The sequence below is a fragment of the Belonocnema kinseyi genome, chromosome 7 (assembly GCF_010883055.1).
Source record: "Belonocnema kinseyi isolate 2016_QV_RU_SX_M_011 chromosome 7, B_treatae_v1, whole genome shotgun sequence".
Classification (NCBI taxonomy): Eukaryota; Metazoa; Arthropoda; class Insecta; order Hymenoptera; family Cynipidae; genus Belonocnema; species Belonocnema kinseyi.
This window is the reverse complement of record NC_046663.1, coordinates 38,045,337-38,072,760: the sequence shown is the minus strand read 5'-3', so window position 1 is coordinate 38,072,760 and position 27,424 is coordinate 38,045,337. Positions and strand designations below refer to the sequence as shown.

General features: G+C 27.6%; 1 protein-coding gene and 1 non-coding gene across 6 annotated transcripts in view; one reads left to right on the top strand and one right to left on the bottom strand.

The window, feature by feature from the left end:
* Positions 1-27,424, bottom strand: part of LOC117175914 (growth factor receptor-bound protein 14-like) — a 1,501,030-nt gene that overhangs the window by 95,756 nt on the left and 1,377,850 nt on the right. The gene's annotated exons all lie outside the window — the stretch shown is intronic.
* Trnak-uuu lies at positions 143-215 on the top strand. Its single transcript has one exon. It is a non-coding gene; the product is annotated as a tRNA-Lys (tRNA).

The following is a 27,424-nucleotide window of genomic DNA, read 5'->3' as shown; positions in this document are numbered from 1 at the left end:
ATCAATATTTTAACCGGAAAGAACTTAAATGCATAGCGCGTCGTGATACTGAGTCAACTCTTATCTCAATGCAGCAGATATTTTATTATTGCCATACATTTTAAAAGTAGGTTAACAATTCTTAAATAATAACATACAACAGGCCCGGATAGCTCAGTCGGTAGAGCATCAGACTTTTAATCTGAGGGTCCAGGGTTCAAGTCCCTGTTCGGGCGTTTTTTTATACTTTGAAATTAAAATGAAATAAGAACCTTTAAATTTGAAAGCCGGGGAAATTTCAAATACTGTAGTTTAACACTAACTGAATATAAATTTGAGGAACATCAAATTTAAGAGATGAGGTTTGAAAATTATAAAAATTTGAAACTTTAGAAAGGTGTATTCTGCGATTTGGAAGCCTTCAAAATTAGTATCCAAATTATAGATATTTAGGAGATGCTAAAAGTTCATTAGTGTCTTTTATTAATTTTCCAAAACTTCCCGCAAAACTGAATTTTCAAAATTTTTTTTCTGATTTTTCTTGTTCGGTTTTTATAATTCTCGCTGAGATACAATATTCAAATACACGCCAGAATTCAAATCGTATGACATTTTAGATTAAATCTTACCATTTTTAAATTTAAGCAAATAACAAATTTTACAATTTGGGAAGAAATGATAAATTGTGCTGTAATTTTTAATATATGAAATAATTTCAAAAAAGTATTCAAAATTGTAGAGTTTACACTCAAAAGTGTTTGGAATGAAGTATTTTTATATTGAAACATTTACAAATTTACATTTCAAATTGTACACTTAAAATGTAAAAGCTTTCCTCTTGAAAGACCAAAATTAAAATTTTGTTTTTGAAATTGATCAAAAATTTTATTATTTGAATTTGAAAATATTTCTTACAATTTATAATTATTGTATAATTATTGTGAGTTTGTCACATATGAAATAAACAATTTTGAATATTTCAATTTATTGTTAAATTATCGAATTCCAAGATCTTTCAATTTTAAATTATACAATTATGTAAATTTTATTTTTAAATAGTTCCCATTTTGTAAGCCTTGGTTGGAGTATCTTGAAACTAAAATTATTCCGATTGTTGAATGTTTTACGTTTTAATTCATTTTTGAATACATCTTTAAAATTATTGAAATTTAACAGATCCCATTTTAAAATCGTTATGAAATTTTTGTCTCCAATTTAATAAATTTCACTTTAAAATTAAACAGTTTAAAACCTTTTTGATTTGCAAATTTTTTTATTTCAAAAGCTTCGAATTTTAATTTACTCAATCTTGAAACCTTTCAGTAATAAAATTGGTCAAAAACTAATTGTAATCAAATTTCCGAATTGGAAGATACCCGAAGAATAAAATTTCCAAATTATAAAATTTCCAAATTATAAAATTCCCGAATAATAAAATTGCCGAATTATAAAATTCCCGAATAATAAATTTCCCATATTGGAAAATTCTTGACAGTCTATAATATTACTAAATTTGAAAAATTCCGAGTAACAAAATTTTTGACAGAAAATTGGGACTGAAAAATCCCGAAAAGTAAAATTTGAGACACTGTAAAATTTCCGAATTAGATGAGTCCCGGATACTAAAATTCGCCACAGGAAATTGCCAAATTATAAAATTTTTTAATTTAAATAATTAAATTCTTTTTAAATAATATCTATTGATTAAAAATAAAATCATAAAATATTTGCATAACAATTTATTTTTAATGTTAAAGATCTTAAAATTGTTTGAATTTAAAATAAAAATAATTGAAAAAAAAACATTTCATGAATCAATATATTTTTCTAATCATTGTTGTTTTAAATTCAGAAAATAATTTTAGAATTTTTAAATGTTAAAAATATTTTGTTTTTTATGAAAAAACTGATTATTGTATTTTGAATAAATAATGTCCATAAAAACACTTGATTGTTCAAATTTGAGAATTCCATAATTAGGCAATTTTCTGTTAGGGATTTTATTATTCGGAAATTTTCAAATTTTATGATATTATAAACTGTCGATAATTTTATTTTTCAAAAATTATCCATTTTGGTAATATTATAAACTTTTCGATCATTTTCCGATCCAGGAATTTTATTGTTCGGAAATCTTATTATTCTCAAATTTTATTATTTACGAATTTTCCAAGTTGGGATTTTCTAGTTCGGATATTTTATAATTTAGCAATTTTCTGTCGGGAATTTTATTATTCAGGAATTTTTAAATTCAGTAATATTATAAACTGTCAGAAAATTTGTTATTGGGGAATTTTCCAATTCGGTAATATACAGAAATATTCCATTTCGGGAATTTTACAAGGCCAAGAATTTTATTTTTGGAATTTTGGACTCTTACCAGTTACTTGTCTAGAAATTATGGTTATTTAAAATATTTAAAAATCGATTGTTTGTATAAAACATTTTTTATTACTCTTCAATAAATTATTAATATTATAAATACTAATAGTATTAATATTAATAATACGACTAGTAGTAATGTTATATATTGATACATGTAATTGACAAGAAAGGAAGTTATGTTCATTTATAATGTCCGAAAAATCTATTATTGCAGTAAAACGTCTTTCATAACAATAAATCAAAGTTGGTTCAAGAACAGGAAGGCATTAAAATTTCATTTACAAGTATACCAATATTTAAAATTACCTAACCATTTTTAAATAGATTATGAAACTGACTTCCCATAATTTTTGTTTTGTTATTCAAATAATAATTCTTTGATATAAGACAAGCTAGACTTGCTTAGAATGATTTGACGCTTTAATGTCACGATTGATGGTTACTCATAAAGGCTAGGCCTTGAGAGAAGAGCTGTCGCCTTGAGGTAGGAGCTGGTCGTCTTGAGGCAAGAGCTGCTGTTTATGACTCAATGAGCAATCTATTTAAAAAGTGGAATTTCACTCGCATGGGTAACTCTATTAATTATATGAGGCGCTAACTGACAGGGATTATCAGTCAGCTTGCGTATTTTTGTCTGATCTATGAGGTATGATTACTTTGTGAAGCTCTTCACCTGGGGTGATTGCTAGAGAGATTGATCAGCGACTTGGGTCGGAGCGGTGCTGCGGAATGCACGTGCTGCCTCAATTAGCAACACGGTAATTTTTACGTTAAACGAGATTCGGCCTAATGCTAAAATAATTATAATATTAAGCCCGATAAAAAAAGCGGGGAGGGAGGGGGCAAATTTAGTATTTTCCTGAACCGCTCCGTTATACGCCCTGGTAATCCGGCGTGAACGGTTAATCTTGTGTAACCTGGAGTAGTCCGGTGTAACGCGAAGTAATCCAGTATGATCCACTTGTAATCTGCGGTAATTGGAATAATTCGGAGAAATACACTTTTAATCAGTGAAATTTAAAGCAATTTAAGCAATCCAAGCAATTGAATTGTAATCCAGAGTAATCCAGCTACTTCGCAGTGATTTACATAGGCAATCGAAATATTTTGTTGATTTTTTTTTTTTTTTTGAGAATTTATTTTTCTGAATAAAAATTTAACTATTGCACTGAGGTTCAAAATTAATATTTTATTGAAAATTCATCTTTTTCGGTACAAAACATTATATCATTTTTTAATTTCTTAAAAATTTGTTGGTTTTTTAATTAACATGTTTCGTTGAAAATTTTTCTTTTTGGACTGAAAAATCAAATACTTTGGTAAAAAATTGAACTATATTGTTGAAAATTCTTCTTTTGTTTTGTTTCAAAATTAATTTTTTAATTGAAAACTAAACTATTCCATTTTTTGATGAAAATTTATTATTTTTTTTTAGTTGAAAATTTAACTAATTGTTTGAAAGGTGAACTACTGTGCACACATTTGTATTTCTTGTTGAAGTTTCTTGATATCAGATGAAAATACTTTGGGTGAAATTTTAACTATTTTCTTGAAAATGTATTGTTATAATTAAAAATTAATTAATGAACTGAAAAATTAACTATTTCATTTTTGGTAGTAATTTGTCTTTCTATTATAAAATTAATTGATTTTGTTGAAATTTCGTTTTTTTATTTGTAAAATATTAATCTTCTTGCTTCAAAATTTATCTTTTTGACTGAAAAATCAACTATTAGATAAGAAATTTAACTATTTTACTAAACATTAATGTATTGTTACAAAAGTTTTTTTTGTTGAAAATTATTCTTTTTGGTTAAAAATTCAACAACTTGGTTAAAACTTCAACTACTTTGTTAGAAATTAATTTTTTGGTTGAGAATGTATCATTATAGTTGAAAATTTGTCTTCTTTTGTCATGAATAATTATATTTTTAATAGAAAATTTTACAATTTCATTTTTGATTGAAAATTTATCTGCTTTAGTTGAAATTTCAAGTAATTGGTGGAAAATTCATATATTTTTCCAGTTCACCCCCTTCGTTGAAAATTTAACTAATCGATTTTTAGAATAATCAATCAACAATGTAGTAGCTATTCCATTTTTTGTTAACAATTGATTTTTTCTAGTTAAAAGCACCACGAATTTGGTTAAATTCGTGTTCTTTTTAGTGAAATAGTAATTTTTTTGGTTCACAATTTTTCATTTTTTGTTAAAAAAACAACAGTTTAGGTCTAAATTGAGCCCCTGGATGCAATAACTCGCTGAGCGCTCGAAAACGCGTAAATGTGTTGTCTGCGTGGTGACATTACGAGTCAAAATCAAAAGTCCGAATTTGGAAAAATGAAAAATACCGCTAAGTTTTATATAAATAATAGTCTGAGGAAGCTCAAACTTTCCAAAAAGTTCAACAATACGCTTAAGATTACGATAAGCGCGAATACCCCGTGGAAATCGAAAATTTCCTCGATACATTTCAAACACGAACGTCGAAAAACATGGTTTTTCATTCGGATTAAAAAAAACATTCAATTAATATTAACTTTTGATATATTTTTTGATACTGTATTCAACGCTAGACCTTCCTGAACAGAACTCAAACAACAAAAAATTTGATTTGGATTTTTCGATTAAAAAATCATCAGTTTTTATTTTTTTTAACGGAAACTATAATGTTTACGAAAAAAGTTTAAACGGGTACATGCATTCATTTTTAAAAAGCTATCGAGCAGTATTTTTCATTTTACCAAATTCGGACTTTTGATTTTAACTCGTAATGTCACCGCGTAGACAATACTTTTAGGCGCTTTCGAGCGCTCAGCGAGTTATTGCATCCAGGGGCTCAATTGATCTGCTTTGGTTGAAGCTTTAACAATTAAGTAGAAAATTAAATTATTAGGTTAAAAATTAATCTATTTTTATGATAATTTTACTTTTTTGCCGAAAATTAACTTTTTTGTTAAAGGGTCATATTTTTGTGTTGAAAATTCGTCTTTATGGCTATACAATTCAATGCTGTGTTAAATATTCTAATCATTAAAAAATGAACTATATTGTTGAAAATTTATTTTATCTGGTTGACAATAATTTTTTTTAGAAAAGTTAATTTTATTTACTGAAAATTTATAACTTTCCTGTTTTTGGTAAAAAAATGATCTTTTTAGTCGAAAATTCATGTACTTTGTTGAATTTTTTTTAACAGGAAATAATATTTTCGGTTTAAGATTTATCTCTTTTGTTTAAAATGTAACTATATTGTTGCAAACTTGTTTTTTGTTGTTGTTTTAGAATAATTAATATTTTTTAGCTGAAAATTTAACTATTCCATTTTTGGTTGAATAATGATATATTAAATTGGAAATTTATATTTTCTAAATAAAGCTTTTTTTATTTCAAATTAAAATATTTCTCGCTCATAATATTAACTAATACATGTTTCGTTCAGAATTATTATTATTATTATTATTTGTTGTTGAAAAAGAAACTTGGTTTAAATTTGAACCACTTTGTAAAAAATTCATTTATTTTATTGAATATTTATCGTTTAGTTAAAAATTCAACTCTTCAGTCGTAAATTAACATTTTTGTAGAAAATTCATATTTTTGTTTGAAAATCAATCTTTTTATTTTAAAATTTCACTATTTTATTGAAATTTATTTCTTTTATAAATCAATTTTTCATTTGAAAATTTAACTATTCCATTTTTTGTATATATGTATTTAGTAGAACATTTATGTATTTTGCTGAAAATTTTTTTTCGTAAAATGTATTTTTCTGACAATTAAACTGTTGTATTGAAAATGCATCTTTCTTTATTTGAAAATAATCTTTTTCATTAAAAATTCTACTTTTCTGGTTTAAAGTGAACTATTTTCGGAAAAATTCGACTTCAGATTTTCAAAATTTCTTGTCTTAAATTAGATTTTTTTAGAATTAAGTAATTTTTGTTTCAAATAAAAACTACTCTCTTTTTGGTTGAAAACGGATGTTTTTCATTGAAAATTGTTATTTTGTAGTTGAAACTTCATGTACATATTTAGTCAAAAATTTGTCTTTTTTTTTTGTTCAAAATACTACTGTTTGGTTCTAACTTAATCTGGTTTGGTTGAGAATTTAAAAAATGGGAACAAAATTAAACTATTCGGCAGGAAATTATTTTTTTTGTTAAAAAATCCAATTTTCGTAAAAATATAACTACTTATCTACAAATTAAACTATTGGGTACCAAATTAATCTAAAAAAGCATTTCTTCTGGTGAAAAAATAATTTTTTGCCTATAAACTTTAAAAAAATGTTGGAAATTGTTTTGAAAATTAATGTATTTTGCTGAAAACTCATCTATTTGAGTATAAAATTAATCTTATTTGTTGAAAATTTACTATAAACTTCGAGATAAGAATTTCAAGAGTTTCATACTAAAATCAATATGTTTACATTACTTTTATTTGAATGAATTGATTTCTCTATTATTAGTCGATTTTCGTGAAAAATATCCCTCTTTTATATGTTTTGATCGAATTTTGGACTGAGTTACTGTTCCGGAAGGGGGTGGGGGGGTTGCAAAACTAGCCTTAGACATGATCAAGTAGTTTATGAGCGACCCCTAAGGAAATTTAACAACCTGACTTCTTCCTCTGTTCAGCTAGATATGTAACAGCAGATTGCGCTTTACGCAACAGAAATTAGGAAGGGATGTATTACATGGGCATTTAATCATTCCTCGGGCACCCTCTAAGTGTAAGCTGACGTTTTGCATGAGTGGTCCTCATTACGAGCCCCCAAACTACAACACATACTTCCAAGGTAACCAACGATTAGAATTTTCTAATCGATTACGCGACTTGACCCCCTCGATCTCTGCCCAGTCAACCGCAGACGGTGGTCTAATGACCTCTTTGGCACTCACTTTGCCTTACTTCGTCAAGGCATTGATCAGAAATTCGATTTCAACGGTCACAAAAATCTAATTTAATACTTCAATTATACTTTAATCCTAATTGAATCATACTTTAATCATACTCTAATCATACTTTGATCATACTTTAATCATAATTTAACCATACTCTAATCATACTTCAATAATACTCTAATCTTACTTCAATAAAATTTTTAACCTAAAATATGAATATTCAGACCAAAAAGATGAATTTTTAACACAGCAGTTGAATCTGGGATCAAGAAAGACTTTTTAGTAGAGAATGAAAAAATTCAACAAAATTGTCGAATGAAACCAAAAACAAGAATTTTACAAGACGGTTGATTTTTGAACGAAAAACTATATATTATCCTCAAAAAAGTTACTTTGGACGAAATAGTTCAATTTTAGACTCGAAAAGATGAATTTTCAACTAAGAAAATTATCTTCTTACCAAAAAGACGAATGTTTAACAAAACAGTCAACTTTTACCAAAAATAATTAACTCTTCAACAATATAGTTCACTTTTTAACTAAAATGTTGAATTTTCAATAACAAAGAATAAATGGTTAACGAATAAATTAAACCTTTAACCAATTAGTTGAATTTTTAATTAAAATTTTTCATTTTAAAACAAATAATTCAACTTTTAATCAAAGAGACGAATTTTAAACTGAAAAAAGTCATAGTTATAGATAGGAAAGATTTTTCAGTGAAGAGAGAAATTATGAATATTAAATTGGAATAGTTAAATTATCAGATAAGATATTGAACTTTAACAGAAAAAATTTATAATAATATTATTTATATTTTACATATCATATTTTTGAATAAATTATTAAGCTATTAAAAAAATAGGAGAACATAATAAATAAAAAAATGTTCTTGGGAATCGAATGCTTCTACAATTTTTTTATAAATTTTATTTTTTAAAAACTATCATAACAATTTTCTGGTGAATTGTGTAAAATTTCATTCATGCTCCTTATACAGTTCTCATTTTGATGTCTCCAATTGCACTCATTTCATAGAATTTCGGTTTAATTAATTTTTATATAGATTTAAATTAAATTTTCTTTTTAATTAAAAAATTTGGTAAGATCGAAATTTGAAATTTTGGTAATTAATTTGAGGTATTAAATTGGTAAATTCTTACCCCAACCTTCTATAGGTACAATAGAACATTTAGGAAAGCGATGAAAGACACTTACCTGAAACAAAATAAAAAAATAATTCATTAAACAGTGCCGCATTAAAAAAGATATGATTTTAATCAATTTAATTTACTACCTACTTAATCTAGGTTGATTCAAAAGTGGCTAATGTACAATAATAATGAACCCAATGTTCTTTTGAATTCAAAAGAATTGAATGAAACTCATAGAAATTAAACGCAAATATCAAAAAAATTCTATTCTATTTAAGGGCATTCAAAATAATTTAATGAAATGCCTAAAAATTAAATGTTAGTTTAAAAAACTTCGGGACGAAAAAAAAGTTTATAAATTTAATTTAGTAGATTTGAGTGAATAATTAAGAAGAACTCAAGGAGAATTAAAAAATCCATATAATTGTAGAGAATTAAAAAGAATTCAGGATAATTTAACATAATTTCAGGGCGAATTTTGAATGAATGCAAATGGATTTAAAAACATCAAGAAAATTATAAATATTCCATTTATTCAGTCTAAATTAAAAAGAATTCAAATGAGTTTTAAAAAAAAAACCAAAGAATTTAAAATAATTCAGGAGAAATTATTGAGAATTCCGGGTATATTCCAAATAAGTTCAAATTAAGTGAAAAATACTCCAATGATTTCAGCAAATTTGAAGCGAATTTATAAAAATTCGAGGGAACTCTGGGAGAAAGAAATTAACTTCAAAGAATTAAAAGGAATTCAGGATGAATAAAAAAAAATCGACCTAAATTCAAAATAATTAAAATAAATTGAAAAAAAAAATAATTTCAGCAAAAGTATAGTGATTTCAGAAGAATTATAGAAAATTCTAAACAACTTGAAAGAATTCAGGCTAAATTGATAATAATTTCAGATGAATTAACATAAGTTGACAAAAATTCCGATGAAGCAAAATAGTCTATTCATGATATGATAAAATTGGCGTCACTTTGAACAAATTCATAAAAACTCAAGGCGAATTAAAAATCATTAGAGGGATTGAAAAAAAATTTAATAAAAGAAAATGAATAAAAATCTTATAAAATGCAAGGTCTTCAGGAAAAAATTTAACAAAATTTTTAAAATAAGAAAGTACGTAACAATTTGATAAATTCATAAGAATTTAAGGTGGATTTAAAATTCTTTATTATAAATTAAAGAAAATTGAAAATCCAAAAAAGACCCAGTAAGATTTCAAGGGAATTCCAAAACATTCGAGAGAATGTCAAAGAATTCAAAGAAAGTCAAAAGAATTCAAAGAAATTAAAAAATTTGAGAGGATTAAAAATAATTTCCAAATGAATGCAAATGAATTTTAAAAAATGTAGTACAAAATATTATATTTATGTCAGTAAGATTTTGAGTTAATTTAGATGAAATTAATCAAGTTCATTTGAATTCAAATTAAATAAAAAATAATTCAAGTCAATGAAAAAATGGTAAGAATACAAAAAAAAAGTTAATACACATCTGATAAAATTCATAAGAAATCAAGGCTTTCAGGATGAATTAAAAAAAAAGAAAATCGAAAAGACTCACTGAATACCGTGAATTTCAAGGAAATTCCAAAGATTTTTCGCGAATTCAAATTAATTCGGCGTGAATTCAAGATAATTAATAGGTATTTAAGAGAATTCAAACGAATTTGAAGGATTTCAGAGCAATTTAAATTTTTTTTTAATATTTAGGGAAAACCTCATCACAGTGGATAATGCAACCTACAGTGGATAATTATTAATTTAAAGTGAAAATATACGTAAAATAATTAATTTTTTAAATGAATTAACAAATATCGTTTTTAACTATTGATTAAATTAAATTAAATTTTTTATACTCTTTAGTATTTTTAAACATATATTATTCTCTGTAATTTGTATGACCCACTGTAGGCAGGTCTCCTATAAGGTTGCATCGCTTCTTCCTTTCGAAATGTTTCTCTCGTGTCTGACTGTAGACGGTCCTTTTCTACTGTTTGTCGCCCAAACTTGACGACATGTCGACTGTACTTTAGCACATTTTGTAACGCTCAAACCATTAGAAGAGGTTTTCTTATTTTTATATTCTGAATCTCGTTTGTAATAAAAAAAACACGCTGAAAATTTCGAAATGGCACATGCAAATGACAAAACGGTACATGCATCTGATCAAACAGCACACGCACCTGATCAAACGGCACACGCACCTGATGAAACGGCACATGCACACGGCGCATTTTTTTGCTGATACGGTTATTCCGAAGGACGAGGAAGAACCAATAAGAATGAAAGAGTGAAAGAGAGAGAGAGAAGTCGTTCAATGTCAGGGTTGAATAGGCGCATGCGCATAGAATCGACCGTTATTTGGGATGCCAGCCTTGGGCTTCGAGTAGGCTCTTTGATGGTGTTGGAAAAGGGGTGATGATGGGAAACCTATCATGGCTGTGGCGAGGGTGGGTGCTCTCCCACCCTCTTTACCCCTTTGTGCACTGAATGCGGGCAACATCATCGAGAGTAATAATTCAGGTGTCTCTGATTATCAATTTTAACACAAAATCGACTAGTACTCTCTCTAATTAAAAAAAATTGTAATTTCAGTCACGTTTCAATGTGTTACACCATAAAAACTTATTGAAATCTCTGGTAAGTCTGCTGCAACTTAAAACACATTTTTCTACTGGGAAATCAGTGAAAAACGTCTGAAATTCTAGTGGATAGTTAGTGATTAATTGTGAACTCTCTTTACTTCAAGTAGCCAGAATTATTTTACGGATTCTAATTCCAGACTTTGCAGTCCAAAATACTCTAAAAACAGGGAAAATAGGTTCATATTTTTTACTAAAATAGGGGTATAATAAGGGGAAGAAATTATTTTTAAGAGAATTAACGTAAGTACTGTATTCCTGAGATTTCAAGTTAAAATATATTGCATTTTCAACAAAATAAGTGACTTTTATATATATAAATATTTAAACCAAAAATATGACATTTCAACAACGAAAATTAATTTTCTACCAAAAAACACTAATTTTTTAACAATCAAATGAAGTCTCAATCAAACATGTGAATTTTTAAATAAGAAAATCAATTTTTAACCCAAACTAGAATAGTTGAATCATTAGTTAAAAAAAATTTCAACAAAAAGATGTTTTAATTAATAAAGAAAACCAATTTCAATCAAGTTGTAGAATTTCCAATCGAAAGAGGAAAATTTATTACAAAACAATCAAATTTTGTCATAAAAAAAAGTTAATTTTCGACCACAGATGTATTTTTTCCAATCTAGTTCAACTTTTAACCAAGAAAAGATAAATTCTTTTTACAAAATAATAAAATTTTTAGCCACAAGAAATGAATTATAAAACAAAAAAATAAGAATAGAATTTTCAAGTAAAAAGAATTATTTTTTAACCAAAAAAGATGATAAAAATTAGTCTTTTTGTGACATTTTAACCAATAGAAAATTACTTTTTTTCTTAAGAATTAACTTCTTAATCTAAACTTGAAACTATTAATTTTTCGTTAAAACCTTTTTTTTAGTTGAGAAATTAATCATTTGGTTGGAAATTTAACTATCTTGGCAGAAAAATCAACTATTTGGTGCAGAGTGGAAACTTTAACTGTTTTGTGGAAAATTGATCTATTTTGTTGAAAATTCGTCTTTTTGAGTAGAAGATTAAGATTATTTTTTTGAAAATTCACCTTTTTGGCTGTAAATTCAACTTTTTTTATTCGTCACTTTTTGATTAAATTCAACTAGTCGAAAATTACTACTTTCCGATCGAAAATTAATTTTTAAACTGAACATTTAGCTATTCCATTTTTGGTGAAAAAGTTATCTTTTCGAGTTGAACATTCATCTATTTGGTTAAAAAGTATAATATTTACTAAAAAATTAAATACTTGATAGAAAATGAACTTTTTTTGAAAATTCAGGATCGGGTGGAAAATTCAACTGTTTGGTGTAAAATTAATGTATTTTGTTCAAAGTTTGTCTTTTTGAGTAGAAAATTAATATTGTAGCTGTGGATTCAACTTTTTTTTTTAATACCTGTCTTTTTTTGGTTCTATTCAACTTGTAGAAAATTCGTTTTTTTGTTAAAAATAAATTTTTTACACCAAAAAAGTAACTATCCCATTTTTGATTGAAAATTCATAGTTCTCAGTTGTAAATTCAACTATTTGGTTCAAAAATCACCTCTCTTGATTAAAAATTACATTCTTGTTGAAAATTCATCTTCATATGTTTAGAATTCAACTATTTTGTTGCGTCCTCTTTTGGTCGAAACTTTTAACTGTTTTGTTGAAAATTCGTCCGTTTGCATGACATTTACCTGGGCGTTTGGCCAGGGGAGAGCAAAACTGCTGAAAACCCACTCTCGAGATGAGCCTATATAATAATTATTTTAGATAAATGTATTTGGCAGCCAAAGCAAATTGTACAAATTGAATTAAATTTTTGGTTGATCACAGTCCAAAGTGGATTGGACGAAGTAATCTTTTTTTGGACGAATCAACACAGACGAGGATAGTATCAATCGGTCTGTATGTCAGAAATGCTTTTTGTGAAATTGCTGAGGAACAATTGAAAGCACCTGAGTATCGTCAGCAATTGGTTTGTCCACTTTTCTATAGTATTCTTTTTTCTCTCTCCGTCGAATGATTCACTTTGAATCCTGCGGAAAAGATTCCTGCTGTCGTTCCAAGTTCGGTGAGAGGTTTTCACCGTTTTATGCGATAATAGCGAGAAGCCGAGGGTGGAAAAGGTTATTGGATTCTGCAGTCCGTATAGAATACAGACAGTCAGCCGAATCCATTGTCGTCAGTGAAAGCTAGTTAATTTTTTACTCAGTCAAGCAAAAGCAAATTGAAATAATATTTTTCGCCATAACTGCCAATCGGATAATAAATAATTCGGTGAAACAAGTTGAGACTTTTGTGAGAATACATTTAGTTGAATGCTTTTAGAGCTTTTTTTATTTCAGAACATTAATATAGTGAACTTTCAATTGCCCATTCCAAGTGGCAAAGCTCCTTCACCTCCCACCACTGGCACTCTACGGTCTCACTCGTGTCAGTGGCTAACCAATTAAAAAGAGACTCGAAGAGCGCAAATGCGCAAATGCGCGAATGCAAATACGAAAATGCAAGAAGGCACAAATGCTGACAGCGTGTACATGGTCACAAGACAGGTGCATCCAATGAACGCCGCTTGACAAAATCACCGGACGACTCGCGACAGAGGTGGGGGCCCCATGCAGACTTGGAATATCCAAATGTGTGTGCTTCTCGGCCCTTGGGATAAGTAAGCATTCAATGTATAATTTAAACACTAAATTAAACGGAAAATTATCTGAATAGATTAGGGACTGTCCATAATTGCTTTTCTTCTTCTCTAAAAAATTATTATCTTTTCTCGGCTTTTCCAAAAATTTTTCATTCTTTTACTTAAATTTGGACATTAATAGAAACTAATAAAAATTAAACTCTTCTTGGTTAAAAGGGAACTTCTTTTCGTTGAAAAGTCTACTATTATATTTTTGGTTCGGAATACAATTCATGCGGTAAAAATTTTTAACATTTGGTTGAGCATTTAATTATTATGTTGAATATGAAACTCTTTTGTTAAAACCTGATATTTTTTATTAAAACTACCTGGTTGAAAGTTGGACCACTTCATGAACATGCTGTTCGTGCATGTTTGTTAAAAATTCATTTCTTTGGTTGAAAAATTCGTGTTTTTTTTTATTGAAAATTGATTTTCTTGGTGGAAAATCCATATTTTTGGGCCAAAAATTAACCTGTTGCATAAAAAAAAAACAATTTTTTTGGCTGCATTCGACAATTTAATTATATTTTTCTCATTCTTCACTAAAACATCTATTACGTGTTTCATTGAGAACTCTTTTTTTTGTGTTAAAAAATCGTCTTCATGGTTTGAACTTAAACTACTTTTGATCAAATTTATATTTTCTGGCTGAAAATTCATAATTTTAGTTGAAAATTTAAATGTTTGCTCGTAAATAAACTTCTTTGTTAAAAATTCATATTTTCGTGTAGAAAAACCAATTGTTTTGTGAAAAATTTGTTTTTCTGACTGAAAAAATTTTAAAAATCTGGTGGAAAATTGAACTGTTTGGTAGAAAATTAGACGATTTATTTGAAAATTTTACTATTTTATTGAAAATTAGTTTGTTTTTTTCCTTAGAAATTCATTTTTTATCCGGAAATGTAACTATTTCAATTTTTGATGAAAATTAATTTTTTTATTGAAAATTCATGTCTTTTTTTAAATTCGTCTTTTTTATTGAATTAATCTATTTTTGATCGAAGATTACAATATAAAAATTCATAATTTTAGTTGAAATACAACTATTTAGTGGTGAATGAGCTTTTTTGTCGAAAATTTTTATTTCCGGTTTGAAAAATTAATAGTTTTATAGAATATTCATCTATTTGGCTTTAAAAATTCAATAATTGCGTTTATAATTAAACTATTCAGTTTAAAATTAACTTTTTTTGTTGAAAATTCATATTTTGGTTGGAAATTCAATTTTTTCGTATTTTTTGGTTGATAATTCAATTACTTGTTTTAAAATTGATTTGCTTTATAAACAATTAATTTTTTGGATTATTTTTATCCAAAATTCTTCTGTTTGGGTAGAAAACGAATCACGTTTGTTGAAAATTCATCATTTTGGATGAGAATTCAACTATTTTGTTAAAAAAGTTCATCTTTTTCAGTTGAATCCAACTGGTTACAAGTTCGTATTTTCTTTGCTGAAAATTTTTGGTTGAAAGTTGATATTTTGTAGTTAAAAATAAATCTTTCTTGATAAAAAATTAATATTCCTGGTAGAAATTCTTCATGTCTGGTTTAAAAGTGATCTTTTTTCTAAAACATTCGAATTCTTAGCTTGGAAATTTAACATTTGTCTATTTGGGTAGAAAATTAATCTCGTTGTTTACAAATTCATCCGTTGGTTAAGGATTAAACTTTTTTTTAATTCGTATTTTTCCGCAGGATCCAACTGGTTGATCATTCGTTTTTTTTCTTTTTTTTTTTAAAGTTAGTTTTTCAACTAAAAACTTGAGTATTCCCTTTGTAGTCGTAAACTTATCTTTGTTGAAAATATGACTATTTTATTAAAATTCATGTATTTTGTTGAAAATTTGCCTTTTGGTAGAAAATTAATCTTCTCGGTTGAAAATCCATCTTTTTATGTTAAAAATTCATCTAACTGCTAAAAAATTCAACTGTTTTGTTAAAAGTTTAATTTTTTGATGAAAAAGAAACTATTTAATCGTAAATTAACTTTTTTGTTCGAAATTTCTCATTTTCAGGTTGAAAATTCAACCGCTTTTAAGAAGAAGCGTCTTTTTGGTTTTAAAATTTAACAATTTGATAAAAAATTGAAATTGTTTGTTGAAAGTTCATCCATTTAGATACAAAATTAATATGTCTTTTTGAAAATTTATCGTTTTGGTTAAGAATTTAACTATATTGTTAAAAACTGGCCTTTCTTCGTTGAATGCAGCTGATTGAAAATTAGTTTTTTCAACTGAAAATATAACGATTCCACTTATCTGTGGAAACTAATCTTTTTAGATGGAAAATTCAGATATTTATTTCAAAAATTCGTCTTTTTCATTTAATTTAATCTTCTTTTTTGAAAATGTATCTATTTAGTTGACGATTTAAATGATTTATTAAAAATTCGTATTTTTCCATAGAATCCAGCTGGTTGATTATTCTTTTTTGTTGTTGTTATTGTAAATTAGTTTCATTCACAAACAACTTAACTATTTCTTGTTGAAAATCCAACTATTTGTTTGAAAATATTTTTGGTTGTAGGTAAAAAATTTACCTATTTGGGTATAAATTCAATCGTTTTTTTTCTAAATTTAACTACTTTGTTCGTCATTGTTTGCTGTTGAAAATTAAACTGTTTTGTTTAAAGTTCGTCCTTTTGAATTGAAAAATCATCTTTTATGATAAAAAAAATCATCTTTTTTTGGATTTAAAATTAATCTATTTCGTCTAAAAATGAACTTAATTCTCGAAAATCCTGCTTTCTTCTAAAAATTCGTCTTTTTGTATTACAAATTTAATTATGCGGTTGAAAATGCAACTACTCAATTTTTGTTGTCAATAAAATTAGTCTTTAACGTATCGAGAATGATTTAAACTTAATTTTTTCATCTACTATGTGTTTTTGGTTATGTTTCAAGTTTAAGGGGGAAAGAGGGGATCAGGCAAAAAATAGGACGGACTGTGATCCCCGTATTTAACAAAATTTTCAAATTTGAAAGAAAAATTGGATTTGATATTATTCCCTCTGAAAGAAACTACCATTTTTGCCCCTCTGATCGTTTTCGAATGATCAGCAAATGGCCCAAGATTCTCCCAATGAAGAAAACGTCTTTTCGTCGATGGCTCGCATTAAGAGGACGTTGTTAACTTAAATTGCACGTGAAACTCCTCTCGCGATGTCTTAACGGGCCGAAAGTGAATTAAAGTTCGTTTCACGATGGCAGAGGAATGATCGAGTCTTAAAACGAGCGAAAGAAGAAAAAAGAGACTTAACAGCTTGCGAAAGAGGAAACGAGGGAGGAAAAAAAGGAAAGAAAAAAAAGGAAAATAGGGGGAAAAGAGGATCAATTAGAATACATTGCATTTTCCACGTAGAGACACTATCCCATGGGTAATCAAGACAATCGAGGTTTTGTTGGCATGCGATTGTCAGTCATTTTAGAAGGCAACTACGAATAATAATATTACTCTATAATTAGCTGGTAATTACGAGAAACGAGTTGGCGCTCATTAACCATTAATATCGTTATTTTTTTGCACGCGATGAATTATCGTGGAACTCCTGCAATCACACGAGTGAAAGGGAGGAAACTTGCTTGGCTACTACCAGCAGAATAAATCGTGCACTCAGAAGTTTCTAGCTGAATTTGCAGGGAAATGTAACTCAAGTTTTATGCAGTGACATTCGACTCAATAGAGTTACTTTTTCGAAAAATTGATTCACTGCCAAATTCTAACGCTTTAATGGCAGATTTTGAAGGGTGATTTTTTTTTTTAATTGGGGAATTCTTTTAAATAAAATTATTTTGGGTGTACTGTATCCAATTCATTAAGAAATGCTTCTAATGACTAACAGTACTAGACATAAGTAGGATAAATACAAAATTTCAAAATGATTTGAATTTTCAAAGCAAAAAAAAAACTAACTTTAAAGAAAGTAACCCAAGTTTTAACCAAACAATTAAATTTGTCAAAAAAAATTTGTATTTTCAATCAAGAAGATTAATCTTCTATCAAAAGAGATGAATTAAAAAAACATGCATTTTCAAAGAAATAGGGTAACTTCCAAAAAAAAATTAAAAAGTTAAATTTTCTGTGAAAAAATTAATTTTTAACAAAACAAAAAAACAATTTTCAAAAGAATAGTTAAATTGCCAACCAAAGACATGAATATTTAACCAAAAAGCATAAGTTTGTACAAAAAAAAATGAATTTTTTAAACAAATAGTTCTTTTTTCAACTAAAAAAAGGATATGTCAACTAAACTTATGAATCGTTAACCGAAAAATTAATTTTTTACAAAGTAGTCGAACTTTCGACCAAAAAAGTTAATTTTTCAACCAAAGATGACGAATTATTAACAAAATACCCTAACTTTCAACAAAAAATGGAATATTTAAATTTTGAGTAGAGAGAAAAATTAACTTTAAACCAAAAAGAAACGATTGTTAAAAAATAGTTGAACTGCCAACCAAAAAATATACATTTACCCTGCAATAGTTAAATTTTCAAGCCAGATAGACCCACTTTCTAGAGTAAAATTGAAATTTTAACCTGAAAACTTGAATTTTCTGCAAAACAATCCAAGTTTTAAACAAATCATGAAATTTGTCTACAAAAAGTTGAATTTTCAATCAAGAAGATTAATCTTCTATCAAAACAGTTTAACAAAAAAAAATACATGAATTTTCAAAGAAATAGTTTAATTTTCAACCAAAAAGGAAGGAGTGAAATGTTCATTCAAAATAATTAATTTTTAACAAAACAAAAAAGAAAACGATTTTTAGCAAAATAGTTAAATTTTTAACCAAAGAAAAGAATCTGTAATCAAAAAAATTAATTTAAAAAACAGAAGAATTTTCAACTAAAATTATGAACCTATAACAAAGAAAAATGAATTTTTAATAAAGTAGTTCAATAATTTTCAACCAAAAATGGAAGTTACATTTTTACTTTAAATAAATCGTTTTCAACCAAAAACGAAACTATAGTTTAAAAAAATCGTTGAATGATTTACAAAAATGAATAAATTTTCAACCAAATAGATGAATTTTTAAATGAAAAAAAACTTTTTAATAAAGTAGTTAAATTTTAAGTTAAAAAAATAAATTTCAACCAAAAGAAGGATATTAAAAAAATATTAGAATTTTTAACCAAAGAGATAACTTTTCAACTAAAATGATAAATCTTTAAAAAGAAAAAATTATTTTTATTGATGCAGTTCAATTTTAAAACGAGTAACTGAATTTTCAATAAAAAAACACGAATTATGAACAAATGAGTATATGGAAATTAATTGTAACAAAAAAACGAATTTTCAACGAAAGAGAAGCGTTTCCAACAAAACACTTTAATATTCAATCAAAGAAATAAATTATAAAGCACAATTATGAATCTTCACGAAAAAATTTTTTCTTTACAAAAGAATTCAGTTTTGAACCACGTAATTTTTATTTTTAACAAGAAAAGACGAAGTCTATGGAAAATAGTTAAATCCTCAACCAAAAACAATTTAATTTTTACCACACAGTTGCATTTTCAACCAAAAGTTTAATTTTCAACCAAGAAGATTAATTTTCTTCCAAAAAAAGATGAAATTTCTACCGAAACAGACGCATTTTAAGCCAAATAGTTGAACTTAAAAAACAAGATGAATTTTTATTCAACAAGTTTAGTTTTCTACCAAAAAATACCAATGAAAAAGATAAGTTTTTATCCAAAAATTGTATAGTTAAATTTTCAGTTAAAACATTAATTTGCAACCAAAAACCAAACGAAGATTCCCCTAAGTTTTCTAAATTAAAAAGATGAATCTTCAATAACAAAACAAATTAATTTTTTACAACGTAGTTTAGCTTTCGACTAAGTAGTTCATTTTTCGTCTAAGTAGTTCAATTTTATACCAAAGAAGATGAATTTGCAACAAAACAGTTTAATCCTCAACCAAAAAAGATTAATTGCAAACCAAGAAAGTTGCATTTTAAACAAATTTCTACATTTTTTAGCACATATTCAAGAATCCTTAAACATAGATTAATTTTCAACCCCACAGTTGTATTTTTAACTAAAAAGATTAATTTGCAATAAGAAGTTTAATTTTCTACTACAAAAGGCGATTTTTAAAAAATAATATACACAAATTTTCAACTAAATAGTTAAATCATCAAATACAAAGATTAATTTTCAGTAAAAAAATTATTTTTCAAATGAAAAACGAGGATTCAACCTAAAAATTCTTAATCAAAAGGAAAAATCACCGACCAAAAAAACGTTAAATTTCCAAGCAAACAGTTGCATTTTTAAATGAAAATATAACTTTTCAACTGAAATTATGAATCATCAACTAAAAACATGAATTTCCAACCAAGAAGATCAATTATTTACTGCGAAGATCAATTTTCTACTGATAATGTCGAATTTTCCATAAAATACATTAATTTTAAACCAAATAGTTAAATTTAAAAAATCAATTTTAATCAAAAAATGGAATTATTAAATTTTTGGTTAAAAAAATTAATTTTCCACCAACTAGACGAATTTCCTGAAAACAAGAGATAAACAAAAATATAAACCAAAAATATGATTGGAGGAGACATTTGAACCGAAAATAGTTGGAATTCCTTATCGGTTGAATCGAGTTCGCATTTAATCGAAAGGAGGAAATGGGTAACTTGATTTAAAAACCCAGGGAAAAAAGAGGAACTTTTTAAAAACTGGGATAAAAGCCGAATAGATAAAATAGTGTGAAGTCTGCAAATACTTATTATTTTACTCAAATAAACCCAAATTGAATATGTTTCAATTTTCGAAATATTGAACTGCATTAATAGCAGTACACATTTCATGGAAAGGTGAGCCTGAAATGCTGCATAGAGTGATTAATGGACTTATGTAAACGCAGGAATTTCTCTGGGAATTGTACTCCAACCAACCAATTAATTAGTTGAAACTATAATACTTATACCTATGTTGGGGTTTATCGTTGGCAACTAATCCCCCAACCTTATTATTCAAGAGAATACATTATTATATTTTGCATAATGCCAGCCTCGGAATCATTAAAAGAATTAAAAATAGTGGGAATTGTAGCATTCATTTTGAAAACGAGTAATGAAACCGAGTGATATAATTTTTTAAAAGAAAGCTTTGAAATTTTCAAACTTAATTTCCTTGTATTCATTCCGCTGAAATCCCTTAAAATATAATTAATATCCTGGATTCCTTTTTAAAATTCTTTAAGATTTTCTCGATTTCTACTAAATTCGTTGAAAACACTTCAAAATTTTGAAATCTTGTTGAATTCTTTATGATAAAAAAATCTGAACTCTTTTGAGTGCAGTAGTGCCTTATTATCCTTTCCCGTACTTTACCTTCACTTCCCATACTTCTCGTTAATTTATTATGTTCTCCTCGTTTTCCCCTCTTATCAATTCGCATACTGCCCCTAATCTTACTCCATTTCTTTCCCTCCCTTCACTTTAGCTACTTCCCCTACAATCGATTCATTACTTCTCGTTTCACTTCCCCTACTTCTCGTTTCACCTCTTATCCTCCCTGTACTTCCACTCTTTTCACTTGCCCTACTACCCTGACTAACACTTAAGTAACTACCCTCACTTCCCCTTCTACCCCTACCCACATTTCATTACTCCCCCTACCTTCACTTTCCCTAATCACCCTCTCATCACTTTTCCTACTCTTCCTCTCATCACTTCTCCTACTTCACATCCCCTCAATTATCCTCCTTTCTCATCAATTCTCTACTCTCTGCTCATCTCTTCCTATTAAAAATAGTACAATTTTAAATAGAGAATTTGTTTAATAATTTATAAAATCAACGGAAATAGATCGCATTTTTTAATTGCTAATGTTAATGGCCTGATTTTATGCCTGAAAAAGTTTTTTGCAATTATGTTTGATTATTTAAAAAAAAAAATTTTAATAAAATACAGCTCAACAATATTTTGAACAATCTTTAAGGAAAAAAGTCAGCTCCTGATTATTAAAATTCGATGAAAATTGCAGCTTTTACTAGATATTGATGCCAAAACACAAAAATACTATACAAGATTTGTTAAATAAACAGTTTCCATAAAAAACATTTTTTTAGAGGGTGCGGCGATGTGCGTCGATTTTATAAATCATTATGAAGATAAGATTAATTTCAAGATAGAATCCACTTAAAATTAAAATTTCTTTAAATTCTTAGAAATGTTTAAAATACCTTATTTTGTTAAATCTCTGGAAATCTTTTGAAAACGCGTGTAACATCTCCAAATATCTTAAATTCCATAAAAGAGTTTAAATCTTTAAAATCCCTAGAAGTCTCTTAAAATTTATTTCCAGTTTCTTTACTCTCTTAAGTTTTCGAATAAATATTTTAAATTTCCTTAAATTCTTTAAAATATTTGAAATCCTCTAATATCTTCTATATTCTTTCAGATTCCTAAGAAATTTTGTTATTCTCCTGAACTTCCTTAGAAATCTGTCAAATAACTAACTACTTTCAGATTCTTTAAAACCCATTGAAATTTGGTTATAAAGTTCTTGGAGGTCCTGTAAAATCGCGTAGATCTGGTAAAATACCTATAAATCTCTTTAAATACTTTTAAATCACGTAGGTTCTCTTAAATCCCTTAGAGTCGTTTTAAATACTCTAAAAAGGTTTGAAACCCTATAAAATCCTTTCAAATTTCTACCGCAGGCAGAAGAAGGGGCGATAGTAAAGAGAAGATAGAGGAAGGACGTAGGGGAAATGAAAGGGAGTAAGAAAGTAATGGGAGAGAAAGTGATGAGAGGGAGAGCAGGGAAAGTGGCAAGAGAGGGGTTGGGCGAAGTGATGAGAAGGGAAGTATGGGAAGAAATGAGAGGGGGAATTTAGAGAGGTTAAGTAATGAAGAGAGGGTAGAGATAGTGGGGGAAGGATGGGAGGGGATGTAGAAGAGAGAGAACTAAAGGAGAGAGGAGAAGAGGAAAGAGAAATAAGGGAAGGGAAGTAAGAGAAGAGGAAGTAGAGTAAGTAGAAGAAGAGAAAGAAGTAGAGAAAAAGAAGTAAGAGAAGTGAAGGGATTGGAAGTGATGGTTGCGAGGATAGGGGAAGCAGTGAAAGGTATAAGAGGGAAAGTAGAGGAGGGTAAGTAAAGGAAGAAGAAGCAGGGGAAATTAAGAGAGACATGAGAGGACAGAGCAGAGAAAATTAGAAAGGGGATTTATAGGATTGGAGAGGAAGTAGGTTAAAAGAGGGGGAGTAGGGGAGGGAAATTATGCAAGGGGGAGATTTGGACGACTCAATTAACGTCTTAATAGGCTACAAAGCCATTTTTTTTAGGTGCGGGCGCCTACTGTGACTATTTTTTTTAAGGTGAGTGGACATCGTCAGAACAGGCAAGCGTGCTCCCATCCGTGAAATTACGCTTTTTCTGTGAGACCCTTTTTCGGAGGAAGGCACCACCTTCCTTTTCGTTTACTACTGATTAAGTCTCGGAAACTCCTTTTTATCCTTTTGTTTCGCAAATCGAAATAAACTTTACTCCTTCACGAGCAAATAAACTTTAGTTTCGCCTTTCCATGATCTCTGACGGTGATTTTTTTTTAAATATGACGCAAAAAAAATGTACGAGGAATGATCAACGAGGCGACAAAACTTCATTTTCAAAATTCGATGACTTTTCCATGGAAATTATTCATTTTCTCTGACCATTAAATATTCAAAAACTAGCATTTTAATCGTGCAACATTTCTGACATAGAATATGTTATAAATAAGATAAAATAATTTTTAATTCAAATCAATTTTTTTAAAAATTAATTTGTTATGACGAAAAAAGACGGAATTCTCAAAACAAGAAAAATAGTTTTCTACCAAAAAAGACGAATTTTAAACAAAATGCATGAACTTTGCAACTAAAAAACCAAGCTTTTAACAAATAAAGATTTTTAATCAAGAAAGAAAAAAAGTAAATCCAGATTGTTGAACAATCAAGCCAAAAGACAAATTTTCTGCAAACATGCATTTGAATCTTTAATTTACAAAGACGAAATTTTACCAAAAAATGTAATAGTTCATATTTTAGCCAAAAAATATAACTTTTCTACCAACAGAGATGAAAATTTTAAAACCAAAATGTCGAACTTTCAAGCCAAGAAAAATATTTTTTTATCAAGAAAAACGAATATGCAACAAAATGCATGGCAATATCAAACAAATAGTTGAATTTTCAACAAAATAGTCAAATTATCAAACAAAGAGATGAGTTTTCTACTAAAACGGTTAATTTTCCAATCAAGAACTTAAACTTCTAAAAAATAAAGATTTTTACTCAAGACAGAAAAAAAATGGTTGAACTATTAAGCCAAATGACCATTTTTCTGTAAACAGTTGAGTTTTCAACCAGAATATATCCATTAAAAAAATTAATTACTAACGGAACACTTGCATTTTTAAACAAAAGGAGGATATTTCAAACCAACAAGATTAGTTTTCTTCCAAAAAAGACGAATTTCACACTCAAGATCAATTTTTAACCAAAAATGAAAAAGTTAAATTTCCATTTAAAGACATGAAACTTCAATGAACAAAATTAATTTGAAACAAACTAATGGAACTTTCACCCAGTTTTAAAATGTAAGTAGTGGAAATTTCAATTAAAAAATATCAATTTTTAACCAAATATTGGATAGTTCAATTTTTAACGAAGGGATAATTTTTCAACTAAAATTATGAATCTTTAACGAAAAAAATTACTTTTTAACAAAGCTAAAAAAAAAGATATAACCTTCAACCAAGCCACTGAATTTTAAACCAAAAAAAGATGAATTCTCAACAAAAAATGTAGTAGTTGATATTTTCATCAAAGAGGATTTTAATTTTCAAGAGAAAACAGTTGAGTCTAACAAAAAAAGGCTGAATTTTTAACAAAATAGTTGAATTCTCCAACAAAACAGTATAATTTTAAATCGAACATCTTAAAGCATTTTTATCCAAAAAAAGATGAAATTTCTACTAAAAGAGAGACATTTTAAAACAAAAAAGAGGAATTTTCAAAATCACATTTGAATTATCAAACCAGTAAGATTTCACTTTAATTTTCAATACCAAAGTATGAATTTTCAACTAAAAGAAGAATTTCAAAAAAAATAGTATAATCAAAATAACATAATTTCAAATTAAAATTGAAAAATTTCAAATTTATTATCCCTAACATTTATCTAAAGTGCCTCTTATAGAAATATCTTTAAATTTTGAAGTTTTTTTTTTAATTACTCTCTTTCCCTATGACTTTTTCCTGATTTTCAGGTTTTTTGTAGCCTTATCAACCATAGGGTTGTAAAAAATTCTGTGTTTTGAACTTTAATCATTCCATCTTGAATTGATGGTGCTTATCAAAGGATTATTCTTAACTCGGATCGTTTGGTCGGTACAGGGCGACAATTACGGTCAGAATTTCGTACGATCAAAGCTGCTTCAACTTTTCTGGCTTTGCCCAGATTCGCGCTCAAACAAGGGTACTTTGCGGAACCCCCGCAGGAATTACTATAACGCCTAATCAATACTGTCGGTGGTATGCAGACGTGGCAGAGCTGTTACACCTTCAAATCGGTTTACCTTAAATTTAAAAAAAGTTTTTTGGATTTAAGCAAAGTTCGTCTAAATTTAAGACTTCACTACCTGAATTTCAGAATTATTTTGCTGAAATCTAGACAAAATTCACTGTTTTTATTAGTAAAAGAAATTTTTTCCAAGTGCACGGATCAAAATCATTCAAAAAATTTCAGTTCAATCAAAAAATTTGATTATTTCAATCAAATATTTTTTTGACTCATCCAAAATTTGTTATACTCAACCAAAGCAAAAGAAATTGTTTCTAAATGCATGGATCAAAATCATGAAAACAATTTCAATTCAATTAAAAGATTTGTGTAGAACAATAAAATATTTTGTTGAATCAACCAAAATTTGATTGATTTAAGAAAAGTATAAAACATTTTTTCTAAGTGCAGGAATGATAATCATTAAAAGAATTTATAATCTGAAGTATTGGGAAGAATCTAATTAACGATTTTTAAAGGGTTTAAAATTTGTAATCAACCAATAAATATTACAATCTAAGAAATTACGATTTTAATCTGTCAATATTGTACCAATTCGAAGATTTCATAATAAGCCAATTTTTTAATTAAAAAAAATTATTCGAAATTAAATACTTTTTTAAACCTAGTTTATTTTAAATTCTTACTTTTAAAATTACACGATTGACCTAGAACGATTTTCGTAAACTAAATAATTTTTCATGTTTGAATGTTCTAGCAAATTGTTGAAGTTTTTTATTTCATTTTGATCAATAAGCTAGACTTTAACTTGAAATATTCTCATTCATAGATTTAAAATTTTAATTATTTCACTTTTTGGTACAAATCTCGATTTATAAAAATTGAAACTTAACTATTTAATTACAGAGGCTTTTAATTTAAATAAAATGTAGAATATTAAAAAATATAAATTTCAAACCGAGAACGCTTCGTTTAAAAATTGTACAGCTTATGAATCTTTTAAAATTTTAGAATGGCTAATTCTCAACACTCAAAACTTATAAATAATAGCTCAAGATTCAATTTTTTATTTGCACAATTTTCAACCACTTAAATTCAAGCCAAATAATGTTTATTTTTCCAATCTAAAATTTATTACAATTTAAAAGATTTCTATTTAAATGTTTTTCTCACAACTTAGAAAATCAAAATGGTCTAATTTTGAAGGATTTAATTCAAAATTATTCATTTTCAAACGCTAGTGGTTTACAATTGTCCAATTTATAAAATATCAAATAGATTTTAAACGCGGTCTGAAATCCCTCATTCAATTTCAAGTACTTCTAAATTTTATTTCACAACTTTTAAATGCAATCGGAAATTATTCGATTTTCATCATTCAGAAATAATAATAATAATTATTATTATTTTATAATTATATAATTATAGATTTTAATTTATTTATTATTTATTTATCAATTATATATTATAAAATTAATCATTTATATTATTATAATTATTATATAATAATAATAATAATAATAATAATAAGCACCGGTGGCTCAGTTGGTTAGACACTCGGACTTCACTTCAGAGGTCCGGGGTTCGATCCCTGAGCCGGTACCTCTAGAAATTTTTCAATGTATCTTTACCGGGGTTCTGGTGGTTCGGAACCCATCTTAAGCTGTAGGTCCCCCCATCGTGTACTTGACTGCAGCACAGTCCGTCAAGATGGGGTAAAAACCAGGCTTTGTCCAATATGTCTGGGCAGACTGCTTTCATCAGATCACTTGATTGCATTATAAAAATGCGTCCGTAACTGATGATATATACCGGGACAGCCCCGTGCAAAAATGATCAAATAAAAAATCCAACTCTAACCAAAAATGCCTTCGACATGTTGGGCAGTATAAGCCTGTGACAACATTTCAATACTGTTGTCACCTCCAACGCTCGTGGCCGCTCGTAATTGAGCCCCTGGATGCAATAACTCGCTGAGCGCTCGAAAACGCGTAAAAGTATTGTCTGCGCGGTGACATTACGAGTCTAAATCAAAAGTCCGAATTTGGAAAAATGAAAAATACTGCTCGATAGCTTTTTAAAAATGAATGCATGTACCCGTTTAAACTTTTTTCGTAAACATTATAGTT